This window comes from Schistocerca gregaria, chromosome 5, assembly GCF_023897955.1.
Source record: "Schistocerca gregaria isolate iqSchGreg1 chromosome 5, iqSchGreg1.2, whole genome shotgun sequence".
NCBI classification, from domain to species: Eukaryota; Metazoa; Arthropoda; class Insecta; order Orthoptera; family Acrididae; genus Schistocerca; species Schistocerca gregaria.
The window spans coordinates 602,644,930-602,670,712 of record NC_064924.1 but is presented as its reverse complement, the minus strand read 5'-3'; the positions used below and the strand labels follow the sequence as shown (position 1 = coordinate 602,670,712).

The following is a 25,783-nucleotide window of genomic DNA, read 5'->3' as shown; positions in this document are numbered from 1 at the left end:
AGCAAGGCACCATATTCAGTTACTATAATAACTTCAAGAATATATTCTGAACAGGTAATATTGTGAATCATGTACCGTCAAGAGCGACGTTCATTATAAATGGATTAAAGTTAAGTATCAAACTAATTTCGTCCGCTTTCTGAATTCTCATTCCTTGTCATGTTCCAGACCTCACGTCAGTTTAGTTCTTCCGTCCTCACGCCAGCCTGCGTGAGCTAAAACGAGTGCATTTCGGCATCCACTCGTAACACGGTGTTGTCAACACAAAAGTTTCTGAATAAGAGATCCTTGCCCGAATCCACTGCCCCACCTCACTCGAATGTTAAGAACAGTACCAGTTCTTGTTGTTACTCAGGGGGTGGTCGGAAGCAGTGGGAAATATTTAGGGGACGATCTACTCGTTTGACAGTAAGTATGTACGAAGGTTATCAGTCCTTAAGCTTACACACTACTTGACTTAAATTATCCTAAGGACAAACACATGCCCGAGGGAGGACTCGAACCTCCGCCGGGACCAGCCGCACAGTCCGTGACTGCAGCGCCTCACACCTCTCGGCTAATCAGGCGCGGCCCCATGTTAGTACTCCGAGCATTTCCGAAACACTTTGGTGTGGGCTGTACCGACCTGTCACACACCGCCTCTGCTTTTGTTCGATATCTGCTGTGACGCCACCTTGACCATGGATTCAAAATGCTGGGACAGTATTGTAGAAATGCTCGTACCAGCGTCGTGTATGAGACTTCGTCTAGAAACTCACTGCGTTTTTCCAAAGGCCTTCCAATGAATATAAGATTTTTGTTCGCCTTCCCTATTACAGGGTCTACGTGATCGCCTCTTTTCATATCGCTTCTTAGTATTGCCCGCAAATGTTTACTCGACGTGAACTTCGCAAAATGTTTACCTCTTATCTGGAAATCGGATACTATACGGTTCTTTCTCTTCGTTATAAGCATTATTTTACACTTATCGACGGTTCATTACACAAAGAGGAAATTTTGTCCAAATCTTTCACCAATTTCTTGCCATAGTCCAGTGACGTTACTCTCCTGTACACACCAGCATCATCAGTGTAAACAATCTCGCAGCGCAGCCGATCCTGTCTGATAAATAGTTTGTGTTTGTTGGAAATTTTAGGGATCTTATTACGCCTGCTTGGGGAAGACCCGAGATTGCTTTCCTTTCTGTGAAACATTCGCCGTCCAGTATAACGCACTGGGTTCTGTTAGTCAAACATTCCTCGAATCAGTCTCATACTCGCGATGTACTGCCTAAGATCGTATCTCGGCTAATACTCCACGATGTGGAACAGAACAGTGTCGGGCACGTTTGGGAAATCCACGGAGAGGGAATCCACCTCTTCAACTGCATCTCACTTCGTGTGCAATTTGAGACAGAAGGACAGTGTCGGGAGTTGTTCAGCTATATTTTCTTAGTACTGTGGTGTAAAAAATCCACGGTGCCGAATAGTATTGTTAAACAACGTATCAGCGAAAAGAGAGAATTACGAATAGTTTGGACAGCAGGGAGAATGGCGTTCATCAGAGAGGATAAGATCCGTAATCTTGTCGCCTGCTAAACAAAACTACCACACCCAACGAAAAATTAAGTGGCAGTGCCTTAATGAGAGGATATTAATGATCCAAACGCTTCGAGACAGCTCGGGAGAAACATTGACGTAAATCTCGGGAAAAAAACTGTGCAGTTGCGAGTAGGAGTAGCCGCCGAGAGTTCCTACAAACTTAATTATCTGTATCTAGACAGACAGCTCTCCCGTATCAGGGGTCCAGAGCCTCGAACCATTTTTGCCTGCTATCGACACTGTTACTGACAAGATATCGGTCCCGCGATGTATTAATTGTAAGTTTGAAGATGGATAACAAATGTCAAAAGAAAAATTTTTCGTGTGATATAATTAGAAATTTACAATTATCTGTTTTTTTCCCTTTACTTGCACAGTAAAACCTTGTTTGTGGCCAAATATCATGATTCTAGACCAACGGGAAGTAGCCTACAGGTTTCGATTAGTGAGTTTTAGGAGTATAAAAATACGTGACATAAATGGCCGTATCTTTTGAGTGCGTTGCCTTATAAGCTTAAGCTTTCTACACATCCAAGGGACTATAGACCTTAGTATGTTTGATATATTTCAACTTGATACGTCAAGCTGTTCCTGCGAAAAAGGGTTTTTAACTGGCGGGCAGATTGAAGTCGAACAACAAATGAAAAAAAATATTTATTTCGTATGATGTGATTACAAATTATCAATTTTCGCATTTATTTTCTTTACTTTTTTTGTGAAATCGTGCTACTTACCAAATTTCATGACTCTAAGCCAACGGAAAGTAGCTTATACACTGAAGCGCCAAAGAAACTGGTGAAGGCTTTAGAGGTGGGGCCCCTCCACGCCCACAGCAACGTGGTGACCAAACCAGAAGTTCTACTGTCATCTCCGTATAACATGTTAGTTTTTGAATCAGGAGTCACAGGATGCGGGCTGTGATGTTGTGCATGCGTCTGGGTAAGATTACTCATTAACAGGAGATAGAAAGTGGACAAAAGCGATCGAAGGGTAGCGGTGGTAAGGGCAGAGGAAAAAAATGCCAAGGCAAGCGCCAAGGGAAAAACACCTCTGCGACAGTAGGACGGGTAGTAAGGGCAGTAGCGGCTTGCTATCTGCGACAGTGCTTGCAAGGTGTGGTTATATTAGTGCCAGGTATCGTGCATCGTTACATTTGTCGTTGCGGAAACTCGTTGTAGGGCTTGCCGCAGTTGCTACGTCCCTGTGACAGTTCAAGGTCGTCACACATTAGTGGGCGATAGGTCGTAGATCAGCCCACAGTGTAGGGGGTGTGTGTGGCTGGTCTGCGTGTTGTGTATAGTACGTTTCCCCTTCGGTTGCTTGTTTTTCGGCGGGTCGAGCATCTGGGGTTACCAGTAGTAGCTGTGTTGCAGGGGCTCACCAGTACTGTCGTATTAGCGTGCTGTGGACCATAGATGTTTAGTTTCTTCCTAATAGTGTCTTTGGTCTATTATGCTGCCATCTATGGTTGTGGTCGTAGTTACCCAGAGAAAGGATAAACGGGTTACGCGAGTGTCTTCGTGTTATTGTATACTCGTGTACAGCGTTTTTGGAATACCTGCAAGATGGTATCTAGCCGATATTCCCGGTGAAGGTCCGCGGTGCGTGTGTAGCGCGGAGCGTTGTTTATGATTCTGAGTACTTTGTTCTGTATGAGCTGCAGACGTCGCAGGCGTGCGGGCGCAGTGTATCCCCAGACATGGGCTGCGTACGTCATCAGGGGTCGAATAAGTGTCATGCACATGGACCTAGACACCCTCCTATTGAGTGTGCTTCGCCTGTTAAGCATAGGATAGACTTGTTTGAGCCTCGCGTTTGCTTTGTTCAATGTGGTTCTCCCAGAGTAGTTTCCGGTCCAGCCAGACACCGAGGTATTTGACCTTCTTGCGGAAACGTATTGGGCGTGCATGTAGTGTTATTGGGTTGCAGTGCTGATGTTTGTACAGCAGTTTCGGCCTTCTAGTGAACACAACGGCCTCGCACTTGTCGACGTTTACGCTAACACGCCATTTCACCAGCCAAGGCTCTGTCGTTCTGAGTGCAGTCTGTAATTGTGAGTTAATGTTAGACGGCTTCCAATCTTGCGCAAGGATGCATGCGTATTCAAAAACAGAGCGCTGCGTTCGGCAACGCCTAGGTAAGACAACAAGGGCCTGGTGCAGTTGTTAGATCGGTTATTGCTGTTACAATGGCAGGTATCAAGATTTAAGTGAGTTTGAACGTGTTGTTATAGTCGGCGCTCAAACGATGGGACACAGCATCTCCCACGCAGCGATCAAGTGGGGTATTTTCCCGTACGACCATATCACGAGTGTACCGTGATTATAAGGAATCCGGTAAAACAGATCCTGCAAGAACGGGAGCAAAGACGACTGAGGAGGAACCCTTCCGCAGATTGCTGCAGACTTCAGTGCTGGGCCATCAAAAAGTGTCAGCGTGCGAACCATTCAACGAAACATCATCGATATGGGCTTTCGGAGCCGAAGGTCCACTCGTGTATCCTTGATGACTGCACGACACAAAGCTTTACGCCTCGCCTGGGCTCGTCAACACCGACATTGGACTATTGATGACTGGAAACATGTTGCCTGGTCTGGTCGGACGAGTCTCGTTTCAGATTGTATCGAGGGGATGGACGTGTACGGGTATGGAGACAACCTCATGAATCAATGGGGCCTGCATGTCAGCAGGGCACTGTACAAGCTGGTGGAGGCGCTGTGATGGTGTGAGACGTGTGCAGTTGGAGTGATATGGGGCCTCTGATACGTCTAGATACGACTTTGACAGGTGACACGAACGTAGGAATCCTGTCTGATCACCTGCATCCATTTATATCCATTGTGCATTACGACGGACTTGGGCAACTCCAGCGGGACAACGTGACACCCCAAACGTCCAGAATTGCTGTAGAGTCGCTCCAAGAACACGTTTCTGAGTTCAAACACTTCCGCTGGCTACCAGACGCCCCAAACATGAACACTGTTGAGCATATCTGGGATACCTTGCAGTGTGCTGCTCAGAAGAGATCTCCACCCCCTTGTACTCTTACGGATTTATGGACAGCCCTGCAGGATTCATGGCGTCAATTCCCTCCGAAACTACTTCAGACATTAGTCGAATCCATGCCACGTCATGTAGCGGCACTTCTTCATGCTCTCAGGGGCCGAACACTATATTAGGCAGGCGTACCAGTTTCTTTGGCTCTTCAGAGTATGTTTTGATGGGTGAGTTTTCGAGTGTTAAAGTATAAATGGCCGTATCTTTTTACTGCAGTTGACTTAGAAGCTTCTACGAGGGTGTCAAATGAAAACCTTAAATATTAAAACTTCCTGGCAGATTAAAACTGTGTGCCGGGCCGAGACTCGAACTCGGGACCTTTGCTTTCGCGGGCAAGTGCTCTACCAACTGAGCTACCCATGTACGACTCACGTCCCGTCCTCACAGCTTTACTTCTGCCAGTACCTCGTCTCCTACCTTCCAAACGTTACAGAAGTTCTGCTAACCTTCCAGAACTAGCACTCCTGAAAGAAAGGGTATTGCGGAGACATGGCTTAGCCACAGCCAGGGGGATGTTTCAGAATGATATTTTCACTCTGCAGCGGAGTGTGCGCTGATATGAAACTTCCTGGCTTGGGTAGCTCAGATGGTAGAGCACTTGCCCGCGAAAGCAAAGGTCCCGAGTTCGAGTCTCGGCCCGGCACACAGTTTTAATCTGCCAGGAAGTTTCATATCAGCGCACACTCCGCTGCAGAGTGAAAATCTCATTCTGGACCTTAAATATTGTTTTTAAATATTATTTACTGTGTACAAGTGGTACAAAGCTGTATCGCTTTTCAACATAATCTCCCCCACGCTCAATGCAAGTCCCCCAGCGCTTCCAAAGTGCATAAATTGCTTTAGGAAAAAATTCTTTTTGTAGTCCAAGCAACCACTCATGCACGGCGTGGCGTACCACTTCATCAGAATGGAACTTCTTTCCTCCCATTGCGTCTTTGAGTGGTCCAAACATATGGAAATTACTTGGGGCAAGGTCTGGTGAGTATGGTGAATGAGCGAGACACTCAAAATGCAGGGCTGTGATTGTTGCAACTGTTGTACAGGCAGTGTGGGGCCTTGCAGTGTCACGTCGCAAAAGGGCACCTGCTGACTGCAATCCACGTCGCTTTGGTTTGACTGCAGGCCGCAGATGATTTTTTAGGAGATCTGTGTAGGATGCACTGGCGACAGTGGTCCCTCTAGGCATGTAATGCTCCAAAATGACGCATTTTTCGTCCCAAAAGAGAGCCAAAACAACCTTCCCTGCTGATGGTTCTGTTCGAAACTTCTTTGGTTTTGGTGATGAGGAATGGCGCCATTCCTTGCTCGCTCTCTTCGTTTCCGTTTGCTGGAAGTGAACCAAGGTTTAGTCCCCAGTAACGATTCTTCCAAAGAACCCAACACCTTCTCGAAGAAGTTCTTCACAAGCATCAACACGTCGTTCTCTCATTTCAGGAGTCAGCTGCCGTGGCACACATCTTGCAGACACTGTGTGAAACTGGAACACACCATGCACAATGTTGTGTGCTGACCCATGACTAATTTGTAAACATACTGCAGTGTCATTCAATATCACTCGGCGGTTTTTCTTCACTATGGCTTCAACTACTGCAACGTTCTGAGGAGTCACAACTAGTTGTGCCCGACCTGGACAAGGAGCATCTTCCACTGAAATCACACCATTTCCGAACTTCCTACTCCATTCGTAGACTTTCTGCTGTGACAAACATGCATCATCGCACTGAAGCTTAATTCGTCGATGAATTTCAATAGGTTTAACACCTTCACTACTTAAAAACCGAATAACAGAACGCTGTTCTTCCCTGGTCCAAGTCGCAAGTGGGGTGGCCATCTTCATACTGATACTGCGGCGATATGTGTGCATCTGCTCTATGCTGCCACCTACAGGCCATTGTGCACGCTGTTTATAGCCAGCTTACCAACTTACAGGATAACGGCGCGAAATTTCGATTTGTTATTACAAACTTAAGGTTTTCATTTGACTCACCCTCGTATTTTATACAGCGCCTGGGGGCCGTCGACTTCACTACGTGCCAACTTGTAAGTGTATACGTTCCTGAGGAAAAGTGCTTTCCACAGAGACACGACTGACCGACGGACGGATGGACAACAGAGTTATCCTTGAAAGGGCTCTGTTTTACCAACATTCCTGCGATGTAATTTTTGTCTCTAAGCAGTAAAAAATAGGTTTTTCATGATTTTCTGTACACATATTAGAACTATATTGTTTTATTTGTCCGGATGATTCCATGATCCTCTTTTCTTTTAGAAGTTCGCGCAATCTTCCTCATCCACTACCTTCGTCAATCATTGGGACACGAGGCTGTATTTGAATTCACTGTTATATTTACTACGTCGAATCTTCTTTTATTTTGTAGCCACTTTAATTACGCGTGTTTCTTCACATTACTTTGGTCCGAAACAAACTGAATTTGCTCTTCTACGTAGTGTGTCAGTTTTAGTTCCGTAATTAAGACAAATTTAAAATTATCATAAGCCTTGGCAACATCCGCAATTTACCTTTCATTATTCAATCTACGGTGCTACAATTATGCCATTGAGTTGTTTCATTATTCTATCTGCAGCACTGCAAATGCAATATCAAGTTTCTTTCGCTACAGTCCATTCCGCTGAGTCTTTTTCGTACTCATATGTCGTCAGTGTATTTCTGAACTTCAGCTGTTGTGCTAGCTACGGTACTTCACAATAAACAAAAGCATTTTAAGTGAGTCCTATAATAGAGAATGGCCAAAATCTTCCGCTTTGTGCGAAAATGATAGCCTGGAATAACGGACTGGCTCTGCTTGACGCTGCATGTTTCCTTGATAGTCTTTTGTCAGCAAGACTCGCGCCGCTGCAAGAATTGGAATTCCACCGCTAGATGGCTCTGCCAACACAGCGTGGGATTGTATGGCGGTGTGTTGCGTGGTGTTAAATTCGAAGTAGTACAAGTTTTAACAAAAAGAGAATACAAGTGCAAGAATTGAAGTTATTGTGTTGAAGTGATGCGGTAAACGTCCGTTTAATCGTTACGCAAGTGCGTCAAATACCGTAAGTGTCCGTTTTGTTAACTGTGAAAAGGAAAAAAGAAACATTGCAACATCTAAGGAGTGGCTGGCTAGCTGCAGGAACTTCACAACGGAACACAGGTAACAGCGCTGGGCGTTGACCGCATCTATATTTGACTATGACATTAGATCCCCTTTATTCTCCCGTGTATCGCCTAATATTTGTCGTAGTATAACTGGAAGTTACGGTCCTAATTAAGTTCCATAAAACGCAGTTGCTTTCATAAAAAATCTCGGTTTATTCTACAAAATAAAAAGGATTCGGTTGGGTGTCATTGAAGCTAACAAGTGTCCCGGTTGGTTTGTCAGTAGAATGGTGTGTTACATGAATGTTGTGATGAAACCCGAGACAGTTCGCCTTTGGAGATTTCAATGCTTTCGCGCATGATCAGTGACGAACTTTTTGAAAGCTGCGCCACACCACCAATTATTTAACTGTTGTCTGGAGATAAAGATCACTCACTGCGTTTTGATGGGGAACTATTGTAACCCGAAATGTGTAAATATTTTTGCAGAATATAGAATTAACCAAATCGTGACAGCAATACAGGCAGTATCTTGTTAAAGGTTACCCAGAATATTCTTTAGTCAGAATCATTGTAAAATTTGTTGCATAACAAAGGAGAGTACTTCGGCATCTTTCAAGGTCATCAATTGCAGCGTACAGCTTATGAAAAGTAAAGGGGGAGGGGGTAGAGAAATAGAAATGATTCATGTGGTAATCATTACTTGGCAGACGTAACGGCAAGAGGGTTGCATGAAATCAAACCACCAGTCTGCTTTAATTGGTTTCCGAACGGTTAGAAATTTGCTGCTACGATGAGATAAATAGAAAAAGCGTTCTGAAGAAACGATACCGATGGTGGGATTGAGAGGAAGCAAACAAATCTTAAAAATTAGGTTGCAATTGCAGCGCTAAATCCAATGATGCAGATGTATTTTTATGTACGTAAGCAACATGCAGGTTACATATTAACCATCAAAATCAAAGTTTGTATTGTAGCTCACGGTTTCAACCATCCAAACCACATGTTGCACAAACAAGGAATGAGCTAGTACGCGTAAAGAGCACAAGAAATAATCGCGAGGGGTGAGACCTGTTGAATTCTTTGTTTCCGTGTCCAGAGGTAAATGTTGTCATGTGTGAATGATAGGGTACTTTTAAATTTAATGTCAACCAGAGGTTTTGGTAGTTGTGCATTATATAAAAGTATTTTCGTGCAACGTAAACAGTAAGCAAGTTAGAATTAACTTGTCGCTCGCGATTGAGCTATATCTTGCCTCTCGTATTAAGGTATAAATACTCAGACTCAGTGTGTTAGATAATTTTTATGCAGGGTATCTAGATGTGTACAAACTGTCTTACCTAAGGAGCCAAGAAACATATTATTTTGCTTTACATGTTTTGTTCGAAGCCATCGATGTTTCATTCTGCCAGTCAGACTTGTATTAAAAGTTATTTCATGAATATATGTTAGAATTTACACACTAAAGATCACTGTAGGCCTTAAAGTAAAGGCGGGATTTGGTTGACTCAAGACTGCGTGACAATAAAAGAAATATGTAAGTAGATGATTGTGGCATTTTGTTTACGGCTGCACGTAATGGACTAATCTATGTAAACAGGAATAGCTGTTGCGTTACAGAGTATTCTTAGTAGAAAGTATCTGTTGCGTGAATGGAATGGAATGCTGCAGACATGTGGTGTCAGTGTCAAACGAGCAACGTATTAGTTTCTTATGTGGTGTGCAAAAATGGAAAATTACTTCATGTCTACTTCCGAAATTTTTATCGTGCTATACGCTGAAGTCGACGGTTTAACGGTTACGCATCTCCTGTCTGTAATTTATTGTCCCCACATTTGATGAGGTTTGAATAGTCCACGTTGTCTGATGATAAAACTAGCAAGGACTTAAATGAATATTATAAAAGTGAGAGCTACTCATCAGTAATTTTCGGTTATAAGAAGTAAGTACTGATTCAGTACATATAAAAAAAATTACTTCATTTCATTCTACTTGCTGCCGTCATTTGACATGCCACCAAGTAAATAAGACAGTTAGTAGTTTTTAAATATTGAATTGCACATGTGCATAACATAAAGCTTATGTGGTTCTTAGTATTTTAACAGAGTTGCAGCTTTAAATAAGTAAAAGTGGAATTGAACCTCGTGAGAGCTTTAAGAGGACTCATATTAAGAAGACAGGAAAGAGTTTGCATTTATAGAATGCCATAGCCGTTGCTGGCCACGAGTGAGCACCTCAGAAAGACACTGAACCTCTCGCACCAGGGCTGTAACCGCCCCACCTGCTACACTACTGTGTTATCATAGTCCCAGACGCGGACTAGGATCTCACAGCAAGAGTTCAAGCTTCTCTCCCTCCGATGACGTGACCCTACATCTAGGTTACTTTCTACTTTTTATCTAGAAGTGTAAACATTAGTGAGATGCATAAAAAAGAGACAAGATGCGCTGTCTAAATTATATTGCTTTTGCAACAGTTGACACAAAGAACAGTGTACAATTCATTATAACGCTTTTGCCTGCCCTCAGTATGAAGCTACAGTTTTTCACTTGTCGTGGTTATGAGGAGGTAGGATGTGGGAATAAAAATTTCATATCGCGTACGGTATTCCAAAAGTAAGAGTTTCATTGTTCAAGTAGTAGATAATTTTGAAACCTTGGAAAAACACATATTTCATCCAAGGATAAGTTTAGGAGGACATTTTCGACGTTTTCTTATTATTTATTTGTATTCTGCAGTGTGTCTAACTAGGGACCAACAATATTCTGCCGACATGTTGCAGTTGCACCGCCCTACAGACCTCATTTCCATTACTACAATGCCTCTGTGGAAACGTTCCTCTTGTTCATCACTAGTGTCCGAGAAGTTCTGATGGAAAAATTCAAGATGGCAGTGACGGAAATGTGGCTTTGGTGACATGACACTACGTTCCCTGGAAACATCTTATGTTATTCACAGCCTCTTTACAGCCATTTGTGATTTCCGTGAAAGTGCGTACTCACTGACTTGAACGCATGTCATGCACCTTCATCAGCCTAACTTAACGAGTGGGTGAAACTTGTATCTTGCATAAGCTGTCGTATTTGGGGGCCAATAAATACACAGCCTCTCCCCTCTAATCTTTGCGCCGCTGACATTGGCTAACTTTGTCTTTAGGTGAGCAAGAGTTGCCTCTTTTTTTCTGCCCAGCGCTTTTATAAATATCTCCATCAACATCATTTTAAAAGGCAGCCGTAGGAGATAAACATCTTCACCGTATGCTAACGGATTATACGACACACTCATTTTACACAGGCGTTTGCGTAGGCCACTCTTTACGTACCTGATGTCCTTTCTTGTTGCGACTGTTCCACTAGCACAGAAAGCAGCAGTACTTCGTGTACTCTGGTTGCATGCCAGTCCATAGCACTATTACTTTCAGGTCTACACACAATTTCCAGTTACACACATCATAGTGTAAGTAAATGATCAAATCTTGCATAGATTCGTAAGTCCAATTCTTGTTAAGCGAGTATCCGACTGGAACTGAAGCATATTTATTACCATTGTGAAGCAGGACTGCCTTGAAACTTGATTTCGAGGAGTCAATAGTGTGTCTACACTTCTCATCTACAACCACACCATACTCCGCAAACCCCCAACAGTGTGTGGCGGAGAATTCGCACTGGTACCACTAACTGATTCGCCCTTCCCTGTTCCACTCGCGAAAGGCGATTGGGAAGAGTGAGTCTCGGTAGGCCTCTGTGTGCTATTTGATGAGTCACCAGTCTTCTGGCTGGTTTGATGCGGCCCGCCACGAATTCCTCTTCTGCGCCGCCAACGTCTTCATCTCAGAGTAGCACTTGCAATCTACGTACTCAATTATTCGGCGGATGTTGAAAGGGGTATACTGGGGCACACTTGTATGTGGCACCAGATAAGAATATTAATAAATGAAAATGAAACTACTATACTATAACGATGAATGTCTCTGATAGGCTCGATAATGCGGATCGCTGACAGTGCGCGATCGAAAAGCCAAAGATACTACACAGTTGAGTGTTGGCGTAAGAGAGAGCTGTCTGTGAGGGAAAGACGATGGAGTAGGCAGTTTTTGAAGCCACTAAGAGTTAGATTAATGTAGGTATGTCAATATTGTTGAACATGGAAGCAGTCGTCTTCATGAAAATAAGGTAAACATGTTAAATAATTATGGTTTCTGCTTTTGCCATCACGTTAGTATAGATGAGTTGGCTGATAATTTGTAATTGTTGAGTAACTCCAAAATGTACGTAAACGGTTTTGGAAAAATAGGGTTAAAGGGCTAGTTAAGATATTTCATTTTTGTAATGCTTTTAAGAGTTGTTAACAGGGCTATGCGTAATTTGATGATTTGCATTTATGTCGGATAAATGAAGTTAGATAATTCTTGCTGTTTAAATCTCATTGCGAATCAGTTGTGAGTAATGTAACTTCAACTGTCAGATGTTTTTGAAAAACCAACTTAACTTGCAATATAATTTTGGTAAAAAAAATTAAGTTTTGGTAATTCACCATAATCAGTGCCGCCTCCCAGTCCAGGTCATATATTTTTTAAAGAAGTTGGATTTCCTTAAATGTTCTCGTTTATAAGCCAAATGAATTTCATGTATTATAGCTACCAGTGCCCACTGCTGAGCCTGTAGTTAGCATTTACATTTCTTTTTATGAGAGACGAGAATATATCGCGTTCCACCGTTGCTGCTGTAGAGGTAAGACTGTTTATTTATGTGCATAGGAACTGAAGTTATCAGTTTTGAACAGGGTCAGATGATTCAGTGCGTTAGATTGTGCAATAACTGCATTTCTTTATTGGTATTGGGAGTTGCATTGCCCAATCAGTTCGTATAAAGTTTTGCTAACAATAACACAGAGTAAGCACACCACTTGCAGTTACAACAAGCCACACGACAGTTTGGGTTCTGTATCCATTCCACAGTTCAGAATTCATTCAATATAATCGTAAAGTTTATTATTTCACATTTTTGTTAAAGAAAGTTACACTTGGAACGTTACAATGTATTCCAATCTGTTTCTTCCTCTAAAGTTCTTATCCTCTACAGCTCCCTCTAGTATCATGGAAGTTATTGATATCTTAACAGATGACCTATCATTCTATCCCTTTTACTTACCACTGGTTTCCATATATTCCTTTCCTTGCCGGTTCTGCGGAGAACCTCATCAATGCTTACCTTATCAGTCCAACTAATTTCAACATTCTTTTGCAGCACCAAATTCAACTGCTTCAATTCTCTTCTTTTCCAGTTTTCCTAGAGACCGTGTTTCACTACCAGTGTATATTTTCAGAAATTCCTGTGTTTGATACTAGTTGAATTTCTTTTCCCGGGAATACCCTTTTTGCCAGTGCTAGTCTGCTTATGTCCTCCTTGTCCCGTCCCTCACGGGTTACGATACTGCTGACGTAGCAGAATTTCTTAACATCTACTTCGTGATACCCAATTCTGATGTAAAGTTTCTCACTGTTCTCATTTCTGACATTTCTCATTACTTTAGTTTTTCTTGGATTTACTCTCAATCCATATTCTGTACCCACTAGACAGTTCATTCCATTCAGCAGATCATGTAATTCTTCTTCTGTTTCACTGAGGATACCGATGCCATCAGCGAATGTTATCATTGATATTCTTTCACCCTAAATTTTAATCCCACTCTTGGACCTTTGTTCTGTTTCCACCATTGCTTCTTCGATGTGTAGATTGGACGGTAGGGGCGAAAGACTACATCCCTGTCTTATATCCTTTTCAGACCGAGCACTTGGCCCTCCAGCTTTATTGTTTCCTCTTTATTCTTGTACGTATTGTATACTGCCCATTTTCCCCTCCAGCTTACCCCTATTTGAGAATGGCGAACAGCTATCACCATTTTATACTGTCGAACGCTTTTTCCAGGTCGTCAAATTCTATGAACTTGTTTTTTTCTTTTGTTTTCCCATGTTTCCCGTATCAACCGCAACGTCAGAATTGCCTTTCCGGTGCCATTACCTTTCCTAAAGCCAAACTGATCGTCATATATCAGACCGTCAATTATCTTTTCTGGTCAGCGACTTGGAAACATGAGCTGTTGTCTGCTCTTGCTATTTTCGGAATTGTGAATGATGTTTTTCCAGAAGTCTGACGGTATATCACCAGTCTCGTAACACACCAAGCGTCTAGTCGTTTAGTGACCACTCCGCCCCCCCTCATTCCGATGGAATGGTATCCATCCCTTCTGCCTTATTTGATCTTCAAAGCTCTTCTAAATTCTGATTCTAATAATGGATTCCCATCTCTTTCCTGTCGACTCCTGTTTCTTCTTGTCATAGATGCCTTCAGTATACTGTCTCCATCTATCCGCTCTCTCCTGTGCATTTAACGATGGAATTCCCAGTGCACTCTTAATGTTACTGGTCCTGCTTTTAATTTGTTACTGATCTTGCTTTCAATTTCACCGAAGGTTAGTTTGATTTTGCTATATGTTGAGTCAGTCCTTCCGACAATAGTCTTTCATGCGATTTCTTCACTTTTTTCATGTAGCGATTTTGCCTTAGCTTCCCAGCACTTCCTATTTATTTCATTCGTGAGTGACTTGTATGTCAGTATTCCTGAATTTCCTGAACATTTTTGTATTTCCCTCTTTCGTCGATCAACTTGAATATTTGTGCTTTTACCCATGATTCCTTCCACGTATGTTTTTCTTTCCAACTTCCGTTATTGACCTTTCTAAAACGGTCCATTCCTCTTCAACTGAACTGCCTATGATCTACTTTCATTATTGCATTATCTATAGCCTCAGAGGACTTCAAACGTGTCACTTAATTCCTTAATACTTCGTGCCCCTCTTTTTTGCGCACCTGTTCTTCCTGAATAGTATCTTAAACTTCAGTCTACTCTTTATTATTAGTAAATTGTGATCTGAGTCTGTATCTGCTCCCGGGCACGTCTTACAACTCATTATCTGATTTCGGAATACCTGCCTGCCCATGATGTAATCTAACTGGAATCTTCCCGTATGTCCCATCATTTTCTAGGTATACCTCCTCCTCTTGTGATTCCTGACTAGCGTATTCGCTATCACTTGCTGAAATGTGTTGGAGAACTCAATTAGTATTTCTCCTCTCTTGCTGCAACTGCTCGTGTTCTCCTGTAACCCTTTCTTCTCCTCCTTCCCCTACAACCGGGTACCAATCGCCCATGAGTATTAGATTTTTATCTCCCTTTTACGTAATGAATTACCAGTTCAACATCCTAATATATTTTTTATATTTTTTAATCTTCTGCTTGTGATGTCGGTATGCGTACCTGAAGTCTGTTGCCAGTATTGGTTTCCTGCCTATACTGACGAGAACAGCGCTAACATTGAACGGTTCTCTGTCTCTCACTCTGCCCTACCTTCGTATTCATAACGAATCCCGCTTCAGTTACACAATTTTCTGTAGCTGTTGTTAGTACCCTATATTCATCTGACCACAAATCCTTGTCTTCTTTCTATTTCACTTCACTGAAGCGTGCTACATCTAGATTGAGCCTTTGCATTTCCCTTTTTAGAATTTAGATCCGCCCTATCACGTTCAAAGTTATGACGTTCCACGCCAAGACACGTAGAACGTTATTCTTTCATTAGGTATTCATTCTTTTTCTCATGGTCACCTCCCCGTTGGCAGCCCCCGCCTCCTCCTCCCCCCCCCCCCCCCCTTGGAATCATCAGGACACTTTCGGGGTTCCCTATTTCATTCTGTAAAATCGGAACAATAGGGTGCTTACCGCTGACCTAGAATCATGAAATTGGAAAAAAAGCAAGGTTTCACATTTCAAGTAAAGTAAAAAAAAATGTGAAACTTGTCAGTTTGTTATTCCATCACATAAAAGTATCTTTTGCCGTTTGAACATTATTGCATACAAACATAAAATACAAGTTATCATGTTTTAGTAAGTAAATTAAAATATGTTTTATTAAATCTTCTTTCTGTACATATATAAACTGAACTCCCCTGATCGCTTCTGTATTTCGGGGCTAGTCTGAGGAACAGTTGTAGAGATTTTTATACGATCTTAGAATTCGCGGGACCTATATTGTGTCAGTATCTAAAACTTGCATTACAAATATTGCGGAAATGGAAAGTGCTGAGTTTCTCGATACCGCTGTCTGCGGAATCCATGTTGATTTTTGTACAGGTGATTTTCGTTCTCCAAAAATGTCATAATTCTTGAGCATAAAACATGTTCAACAATTCTACAACAGATTGACGTCAACCGATAATTACTTGCATTTGTCCTATGACCTTTCTTGAAAACGAGAGTGACTTAAGTTTTGTTGCGGTCGCCAGGTGCCTTTCGTTGCTCCAGCGTTTTACGATACACTTTCACGTAATGTGTGTATAATCTTACAGGTATCTCATCTGGCCCTGACGTGTTTATACTGCTAACCAATCGTACTTTGTGTCCCACGATCGGCTGCTTCAGTATCTGCCTTTTCGGCGTTCATGTGCTGGTTGAAAGGAGCGACCGTCTTACGATCTTCTGCGGTGAAACAGTTTCGGAAGACCGAATTTAATATTTCGGCCTCATTTGTTATCTTGCATTTCAGTGCCAGTATGGTCACTGAGCGACTGAATGGAGGATTTCGAACTTCTAACTGAATTTTCAGAAAACCAAAATCTCATAAGGTTTGCACTCAGATCGGTTCAGAGTTTTATTTCCAAAGCCATTGAACTCTTTTCTAATTGCTTTCCTAACGCTCATTTTCGCTTCGTTCAGATTTTGTTTGTTAGCTAGGTTTTGACTTCTCTTGAAGCTGCCTTTGTGTATGTAGCAGTTCTCTATAACATGGCTATTGAGCCACTGTGGGTCATTCCCACCGCTAGGGACGTTGCTCGGATGATACTTGTCAAAGGCGTGTTGAACGATGCTTTTAAAGTTTCTTGCATTATTACTCCACAGCTCCGTCCTGAGCACCGAAAATTTGATCCTGGCTGCTTAGACACTCTGCAATCTCTGTCTTGTCGCTCTTTCTAAGCAAAAATATTTTCCTGCCTTACGTAACATTCCTTTTGAAACCCGTAATCACAGTTACAATTACGGTCTTACGAACACTGATACCTTGATCTACGTTAACTGATTCTATTTCAGTTTTGGTCTGTTTGTTGCTAGGAGATCTAAGACATTACCTTCACTAGTTGGTTCACTGATTATCTCCTCGGCGAAATTTTCGGGGTATATATTCAGAATAATGTCAAAGGAACCCCTGTCTCTGCATCAGTTATGGTGGCATAACGCTCCCATTATATACCCGTCATCCCCTGTTACGACGGCAATTTCAGGAAAATTACTAACGATATTCTGCAAGTTCTCTTTGAAGCGTTCTATCACTACAGCTTCTGCCCCAGGCGGTGCATAAAAGCATCCGATTACCATATTTGACTGACCTTTGTTGGTTACATTCAAACTCATTAATTCGTATTCGCCGCTGTGGCCGAGCGGTTCTAGGCGCTTCAGTCCGGAACTGCGCTGCTGCTACGGTCGCAGGTTCGAATCCTGCCTCGGCCATGGATATGTGTGATGTCCTTAGATTAGTTAGGTTAAAATAGTTCTAAGTCTAGGGGACTGATGACCTCAGATGTTAAGTCCCATAGTGTTTGGGGCCATTTGAACTTTTTTGAATTCACATTCCTCGATAGATACTATCAAATTGTTTACTGCAATAAATCGACGACACCATTACGTTAAGTATTCCAGTCTGATCTTAGGATTTCATTGCTGTTCACTTCCTGTTTCAATGAACTTTCTTTTCCTAATACATTGTAACCTCCAATGAACGACACAAACTCTGGGATCTTTTCCTGCGTCTTCCTGCAGTTTACTAAAACATATAAATTTTGTCTGTAGTCGATATGCGAGGACGAGCATTCTCTGACAACATTGTGGCTGATGTAACTACCAGATGAGAGTTGCCCTCCAGACAAACCATTGATGTCACTGCACCACGCAAACTCATTGGAAGAAGAGGAATAGCTTTCAGACTCACTCTTGCCGACTCCTACATGAGGTCACTTTAACATCCTGATCGAGAAAATTCTATTCACACAATCGCGAAACCAGTAACTCCTGTTATGCCTGTGTGAGATTAAAGTCCCTACAGAGGTCGTTAAGTTCTCCCTGCGTAATGCGATGAAGTAATGGTTTAATTGTGGTGGCAAATATTGGGAATCCGGACCAACACGTGATGTGCTGTTCCGTTCCCACAGCTGTCGGATAGCGTCTCTATATGTTGTTCACCAATGGTCCAATCGCTTGGTGACGTAGGAGGTGCAGAAACATCGTGAGGAACTGGCCGCGTGGCTGAGGACATGTTCTGATACTGAATAGCAAGTTTTGAGTTTGCGAAATACCATTTCACTTGTATTTGACTTAGTTTCTGTCGTGCCCTCTGGAACATAGCGCCGTGACGAAATTCCTCCCCTGGTACGATTTCTAGCTAGTCTCTTCACTTCATTCCAGGTTTTCCCGTCCTCTGTTGCTTCTCTATCGCTCGTCCTTTTCTAGGTCTGTTTGGGACGACCAAGTTTTCTAACTCCTTGAGGATTCCAGTCCAGCCCTGAACTTTGCAGCCAAAATACAACTCGTGTGCCTTTTTAACTAGAGGAGTGAGATTATTCCTAGGCTTTTCACTGTGTATTCTCCACATATGTAACAAAACATATTGAGTTTATCAACACGTTGTCTAGACATCATCTACAGTAGTTACAGACAGAATATACTGCACATATGTCTGACGCACAGTGCCGTAGTAACTGCTGTTACGATGTAGTGCAGCATCTACGGGTAGCCCAAGCAGTCGTTCATCGAAATTGAATGAAAACTCACCAGTTGGCAGTACGAGGCCTAACTGTGTGACTTCTGTTTATTATAGGTAACACTAGATAGACAAACGTAGATATCGGAATACACGTACAGGAGGAAGTTGTTCTGTTGCATGTGTACTGAAACTGATTTCAATTCTGTCCTTCCAGTGGAATTGTCTGGCGGGGACTTTTTTTCTCTTCCGCTGCGGGGCGTTTGTGTAGAAATCTTGCGCAGGTAGCACTTCTTTGTTAGGAGACGCTGTAGAGTGTATGAAGTGAAAGTATTTCAAGTGAAGTGGCGACATACAAGTACTCTATTCTCCAAAGAGTATTCGTGTATGATTCATACTTGTCGTTTAGAATCAGCGCGAGCAGTAATGAGATCATCTCAAGAGGAATTTTCCGATCTTCAGGTTCCTAATCTGAGTACGATTCATTGACTGGTAAATAAATTTCTTGGAACAGGAAGTGTTCTTGACAGGAAACAGTCACGTACAGAAATTACAGAAAAAAACTCTGGACAACATTGGGCGTGTTCTGAAAAGGCCTAGAAAGTTAGTTAGACATGTTTCTCAGCAAATGGCTCCTTCAGACGGCTACAAAGCGCATTAACCATTTACCACGTGACCCTGCAAAAAATTTGCAGTTTTGTGGATGGATTTCGGATATCGTGCATGACGGAGAAATTGACCCTCACCTAACGTCCTTTTCGGACCTAAGTGGATAATTCACAAAATAACCGTTGTAAGATTTCTAAAGAGCGTAAAGTAATACACGAAGCATATCCGCGTGATCAAAAAATTGGAGAGTGGTGCGATATCAGCGATGAGAGAATGACAGGTCCTATGCTGTTCCCGGAAACAGTTCATTGAGAGATGTGTGGAAAACATTTTGCGGCTTGTTTTTGGCCAGTTAACTCAGAGATAACGTGCTTTCGCGACAGCGACATTCGAGGAAGACACTGCGACGGCACGTACAGCGGACTTTTCACTATGGGTAAATTCGTGACGTTGCGTGTTTCAAGGTATAGTTGTCACTAACAACATTGAGCTCCTCGTTCCACCGATTTAATCTCCCTGCGATTTTTATGTCTGAGGTACCTTAAGAGAGAGTATGCAAATCAGATGTACAAATCATTTGCGCACACTTTAGATTAACTTAAGACTAACGTTAGTCAGGAAATTGCTGCCATTGCTCTGGCGGGCTGGAGTGGCCGTGCAGTTCTAGGCGCTACAGTCTGGAGCCGAGCGACCGCTACGGTCGCAGGTTCTAATCCTGCCTCGGGCATGGATGTGTGTGCTGTCCTTAGGTTAGTTAGGTTTAATTAAGTCTATTTTTAGGCGACTGATAACCTCAGAAGTTAAGTCGCATAGTGCTCAGAGCCATTTGAACCATTTGAGCCATTGCTCTGAGGGAAGTGCAGAGTGTAATGAGCAGTATCGTAAACAGGAGTCAGAAATGCTTGAACAACGAAGAGAGAGAGTGTTCCAGCATCTCCTTGCGTAATATTCGTCAGTAATTTACATTCTTCTTTTTTCTTGTAAGTTTTTTTATGTTGTTTGTGTTAGAAACCGTACTTTTAGACCTACCTTAACTGCTGCCCTCCCCCCCTCCGTCATCCGCGCCGCGGGCACAGCAACCGGCCTAGCCGACAGGTTGCACGCAGCGAAAGCGGCTGCGTTTGCAACTGATTACCCTGTATATGCCGTAACAGAGGAGAAATTGATATCCAGATGAATCTGTACGTGATGGAGAAAAGTTAAAATCAAATGGGAGTTCAGCATACGGAACTCAGTCATGATCGCATGTTTTCATACAGAGGACAACAAGTGTAAATATTAGAGATATGCATTGTAACTTTAGAGCAAGGATAAAAAGAATAGACATAAGGTTTTGCTACAGCTGACACAAAGAAATGATAGAACGAATGGTTTGTTAAGAGACTTCTTTCGTGGCTGAATTAAGTTTCTCTGTTATTCTTCCACTTACGTTAGCTTTTCCAACAACTGTTATAGTTCTTAAGTGGTCATTCCGCTTAGCGGTCGTACCGGACAATTACGCGTAGAATTTTACTGTGGTTACTGTTTCCAGTGAATATCCACCAATAGTGCCACCGAACAGTAATGGACCGCATTTTTCCGCTTTCTGGTTATTTGCCAGTGACTGCACCAGCAGCTGGTGCTCTGCAGGCAGTACTGAGCTTCACAGGCCTTTGGGCGTTGCAACCGTCCTGTAGACAGCATCATCGTCCGTGAAGAGCCTTGACGGTTCCCACCTCATTTTTATATATATTGCAAACACTAACGGCCCTAGAACACTCTCTGGGGTACTTCTGGAATTACTTCGACACACGCCGATTCCCTCCTATAAAGAATGTGTTGATTCTGTTTGGAAGGAAGCCATTAAACCTGTGAAAGATCTCATAAAGGTCAGAACTTTATCGAAAGCCTTCGGAAAGTCGAGGAACATGTTGTGGACCTGAGTGCCGTTGCCCACAACGCTATGACTGTCATAGACGAACAGAGCGGGCCCCACAATTTTAACATTTGTGGCGGTTCCTTGTACTACGATGGGCGTATGCTGCAGTCTTTCCGTTTCATTTCTAAGTCCTGTCCGCCCGGATAGCTGAGTGGTCAGCGCGACGGACTGTCATGCCGATGGGACCGGGTTCGATTCCCGGCTGGGTCGGAGGTTTTCTCCGCTCAGCGACTGGGTTTTGTACTGTCCTAATCATCATGATGTCGTCCCCATCGACACGCAATTCGCCGAAGTGGCTTCAACTCAAAATACTTGCACCAGGCGACCGGCCTAGGCGATGGGAGGCCCTAGCCACACGACATTTCGTTTCATTTCTAGATCCTGCTGTAAAAACCTCACTTCCGACTCGTTACATTTTGGCCATTTCAGAACTTCAGGACGACACAACGGCAAAGCGATTCCCGCGCAGAGGCGAGTTGGGTACGAAGGTCATGAAGGAGGAGCGATTAAGACTTTCTCATGGAACGATGGAAATGAAGTCCCATGCTTTTTAACAGAGCGTAGTGGAACGATGCGGGAGACCCGCACCGCCGTACGTGGCAGGGTCCTGATGGAGGTTGTTCGCCGTTGCCTTCCTCCGACGGTAATGGGGATGAATGATGAAGACGACACAACAGTCATTTCGGGACAGGTGAAATTCCCTGTTCCCCGCCGGGAATCGAACCCGGGACCCCGTGCTCGGGAAGCGAGTACGCTACCGCGAGACCACGAGCGGCGGACTCCTAGAGCACTAGAATAGAAACATTAAATCGGCGTGCATGCGCTTTGGCTGATGAGCACCTCTCTCTAAGTGCAAGCTTTTTACCATTTGCGACGCCTCTCTCAGAAGGTAAAACTGCAAGCTCCCCAAATGTGTAGGTTTCGTGTAAGATTTTGTTTTACCTCTCCATTGATTTTTCTGCTAATTTCTTTGACTGTCGCTGTTGTGAGTGAGACAAAACTTTCACATGAAACGGAACTGTAAACCGTTTTTCAAGATATACATGAGAACTGTGAACTTTGGAAATAGTAGAAATGTATTGGTGTAACCGACGCTATGGGGATGGGTGGTGGTAGGGTCAGAATAACACATTCGGGAAGACTGCCCGCTCGCTGCAGGCAAGGGACCGTGTTCTAATTCGTGCACTTCAGACTTTTAATATGCAACAACGCTTGGAAACAGCTCGTACTCCGGTGCGATGTGGAAAATTAATCCTGGGAGCTATCTACATTATTGACTTCTGTTGAAGAATTCATCCGCAAGCGGAGAGGAAAGCATGCAGGAAAAATTATAGTTTGAAAACTACGTGTGTGTGTGTGTGTGTGTGTGTGTGTGTGTGTGTGTGTCTTTTTTTCAGATATTAAATACCGGGAAGTATTGTTCACGACGCTATGAATGCCATTGACGAACAGAGCAAGGCCATACCATTTTTACGTTTATGGTTGTGCCTTGTAACACGTTGGAAGCGATGGTTATTCTCAAGATAATAAGACAGTGAGCTAGTCCTCAATGCCCACCTGTTCTGGTGCTTGTCGTAAGCGTGAACTATGGAAACAATATTTTTTATATTTGGAATGTGTCGAACCTGTGTTCGTGATCTTTCAAGATCAAATTCCCTTCAATCCATCGCTTGCTTCCTCCACGGCTATGTGAAGATAACGTCAGCGGAAGTCAGTTTTCATCAGCGGTACGTCTTGTATAGCTCTGTAGTATTAAAATCAGTCTTCATATTGACAATTACAGTCTCTCTCTCTCTCTCTCTCTCTCTCTCTCTCTCTCTCTCTCTCTCTCTCTCTCTCTCTCTCTCTGTGTGTGTGTGTGTGTGTGTGTGTGTGTGTGTGTGTGTGTGTGTGTGTGTGTGTTCCAGTGTCTGCCAGTAATTAAGGCGAGCCCTTGGAGTTGGCGATGTGCCATCTCGTAAGGCGATGCGATGCGTCATGGAAGGGGGGGTGGGGGGGATTGCAGCGTGAGCTGAGCTGGGAACTGCTTGTCGCGGCGACCTTGACGTGTTGTTCTCAGCGGTGTGGCCACCAGGAGGAAAACGGATACCGACTCGGTTTTCCTCTGCAGTTCCAGTGATTAGCGTTGCAACTCGAGATGAAGCGTAACTTATGCTCTACCCACCAGAACACATTATCTGGAGACTTGAATTAGAAAGAAAAAGTTGTAGCAGCGCGTTATTGTTGTGCACGGCTGCATTTGACAGCGTGAAATTCCTTTTACACCATCGACTTTGTATCAAGTGACTACACGAGACAAGTGAGTCTCGTCTCTCCCGAGTGGCCATTTTCGTTTGCGCGTCAGCGGCCAAAATTGTGTGTGTTGTGAGAGCTGTCTGCTGTGCAGTCTGGCATCTGAACGGCAGAAGTTCGGTTATGAGGGACTACCCTTTTCACGAAAAGCTCGATATATGGTAACAAATGCGCAGTGTGCAACGTACTCGGAAGTTCAGAACTCCACGCCCAGCACTGACTGTAGAAAACTGACGTCATGGACACAGTGACAGTCTAGCTATGCGCAAACATGAGAGGTGCTCGCAGAGCAGAAAGCCACTTGCGAGAAACAGCTTTAATTGTCAGGTCAGTGAAAATGTGGCGTTGTTGGCTGGGGAATCCCGCGGGTAAGCTGGCCGTGGTGGCCGAGCGGTTCTCGGCGCTTCAGCACGGAACTGCGCGACTGCTACGGTCGCAGGTTCCAATCCTGCCTCGGGAATGGATGTGTGTGATGTCCTTAGGTTAGTTAGGTTTAAGTAGTTCTAAGATCTAGGGGACTGATGACCTCAGATGTTAACTTCCATAGTGCTAAGAGCCACTTGAACCATTTGAATCCCGCGGGATGGGTTCAGTCGCCCGTTGGAAGGGGTATACTTCTTTATCGCTTTGACCCTGTTCCTTGCGGGTATGTGAGAGTTGCCTTATGTGTATATGTGGAGTGCAGGTGAGTGTGATGGATGCGTGTTGTGTGTTGCATGGTGGTGGTGGTGGTGGTGGTGGTGGTGGTGGTGGTGAAATCCGATGCCGGTACAGAGCCTACTTCTTCCGAACAGTAACAAGGCGGCTGCTGAAGTTAAGTCCTCTTCCAACGGATGGATTACCACAACAATGTCACATGCTCTCACTGGGGAGAGGTTTGAAATTTAATCGTGGACATTGACGCAAAGAGTGGTGATCGGGAAATTTACACCGCCACCTCACCTCGCTGACAGTGAAAATTTCAGCCACCACCCGTATTCCAGGGTTCGAACCGCGACCGCACAGACCACCGAGGCCGGTGTCGCGTCAACTGTGCAATCACAAGGAAGAAGGACTGACTGCTTATGTGCTCCATATATTTATTCTGGCTCAACTGAAGAAGGATAAATTAATCAAAATACTTTTTTTAATCGTCCATGGATTATGTGAAAAAGATAGAGAATTTGTCATTGTAATAAACTGAAAGTAAATCGCTCAGATTATACATAGGCATAGAATACACAGGTTATCGCAGGAGGAATGGTCAGTGTTCAGGGATATGACAGGAGGGAGCGTTCTAAGCAAGAGAGTCGAGTAAACTTTTAAACTTCGTAAGTGCTGTGAGCACTTCTCCATCCTCGCTACCGTGAAACACTTGTCTTCTACTGAACAAGTGCCCACAGTTCGCGCGAAAAGCTCAGTCAGCATCTCTTCATCATGAGTGAGATGTTGATCTCGGGAGACTGACAAGACATTACTGTGATGCATTATACATATTGGATCATGGTTTCCTTGTACAACCAGTACATTGTGATCGTGTTACGTAATGTGACTTGGCCTTGTATTTGCCCGTTTCCCGTAAGCAATCCGTAATTTTGCAGTGCGCATTACTTAAGAAAGGTCAACGGTCTTGCCGCAGTGGTAACACCGGTTCCGTCAGATCACCGAAGTTTAAGCGCTGTCGGGCTGGGAGCTCTTGGATGGGTGACCATCCGGTCTGCCGAGCGCTGTTGGCATGGGGTGCACTCAGCCCTTGTGAGGCAAACTGAGGAGCTACTTGATTGAGAAGTAGCGGCTCCGGTCTCGGAAACTCACACGGTCGGGCTGACCACATACTGCTCCATATCCGCATCTAGTGACGCCTCTGGGCTGAGGATGAATCCGCGGCCGGTCGGTGCCGTTGGGTTTTCATGGCCTGTTCGGGAGGAGTTTAGTTTTAGTTTATTACTTAAGAAATATGTTTTAGATGCATTTCTAAACAGACTTATTCTAGTAACGTTTTTCATCTCCTTGGGCAATTTATTATACAATTTTATTCTGTGATAGAATGTGTTTGAGCGTTTTCCATTGATAAACGTGTAAGGCGCAGTCAAATGAAAACGAGGCATATGGAATAAAGTATCTAAACAAGTAGTCGCCACAACTGTTGATACATTTACGTGCTTGTATCCAGACGTGTGCCTTTTCGTCAGAAGCACATCGACGGCTGCGAGCGCCTTTCTTCGGGCCTCGTCCCACCAAACCTGAAGCTTCGTCGAAACAACCTTGGCAACATGTGGGCAGCCAGTCTGCATCCTTCGTACATGCAGTCCCTGCCTTTCCCCGTGCTATTGGAACCCTGAAGGAAGACATTCGCGGCCGGAGATTTTCTTCGGACCAACAGATGCACGCCTCGGTTCAATAAAGATTCCTCAGCCAATTGGCTGGAAACGCTCTTCCATGAAGATA

General features: G+C 43.7%; 1 protein-coding gene across 1 annotated transcript in view; it reads left to right on the top strand.

Annotated features, from left to right (window-relative positions):
* The first annotated feature begins 7,531 nt into the window (after positions 1-7,531).
* LOC126272023 (CD109 antigen) overlaps positions 7,532-25,783 on the top strand; it is a 740,173-nt gene continuing 721,921 nt past the window's right edge. The window contains exon 1 of the mRNA XM_049974517.1: positions 7,532-7,786. The gene's annotated coding sequence lies outside the window, so the exon portion shown is untranslated. The remainder of the gene's footprint in view (positions 7,787-25,783) is intronic.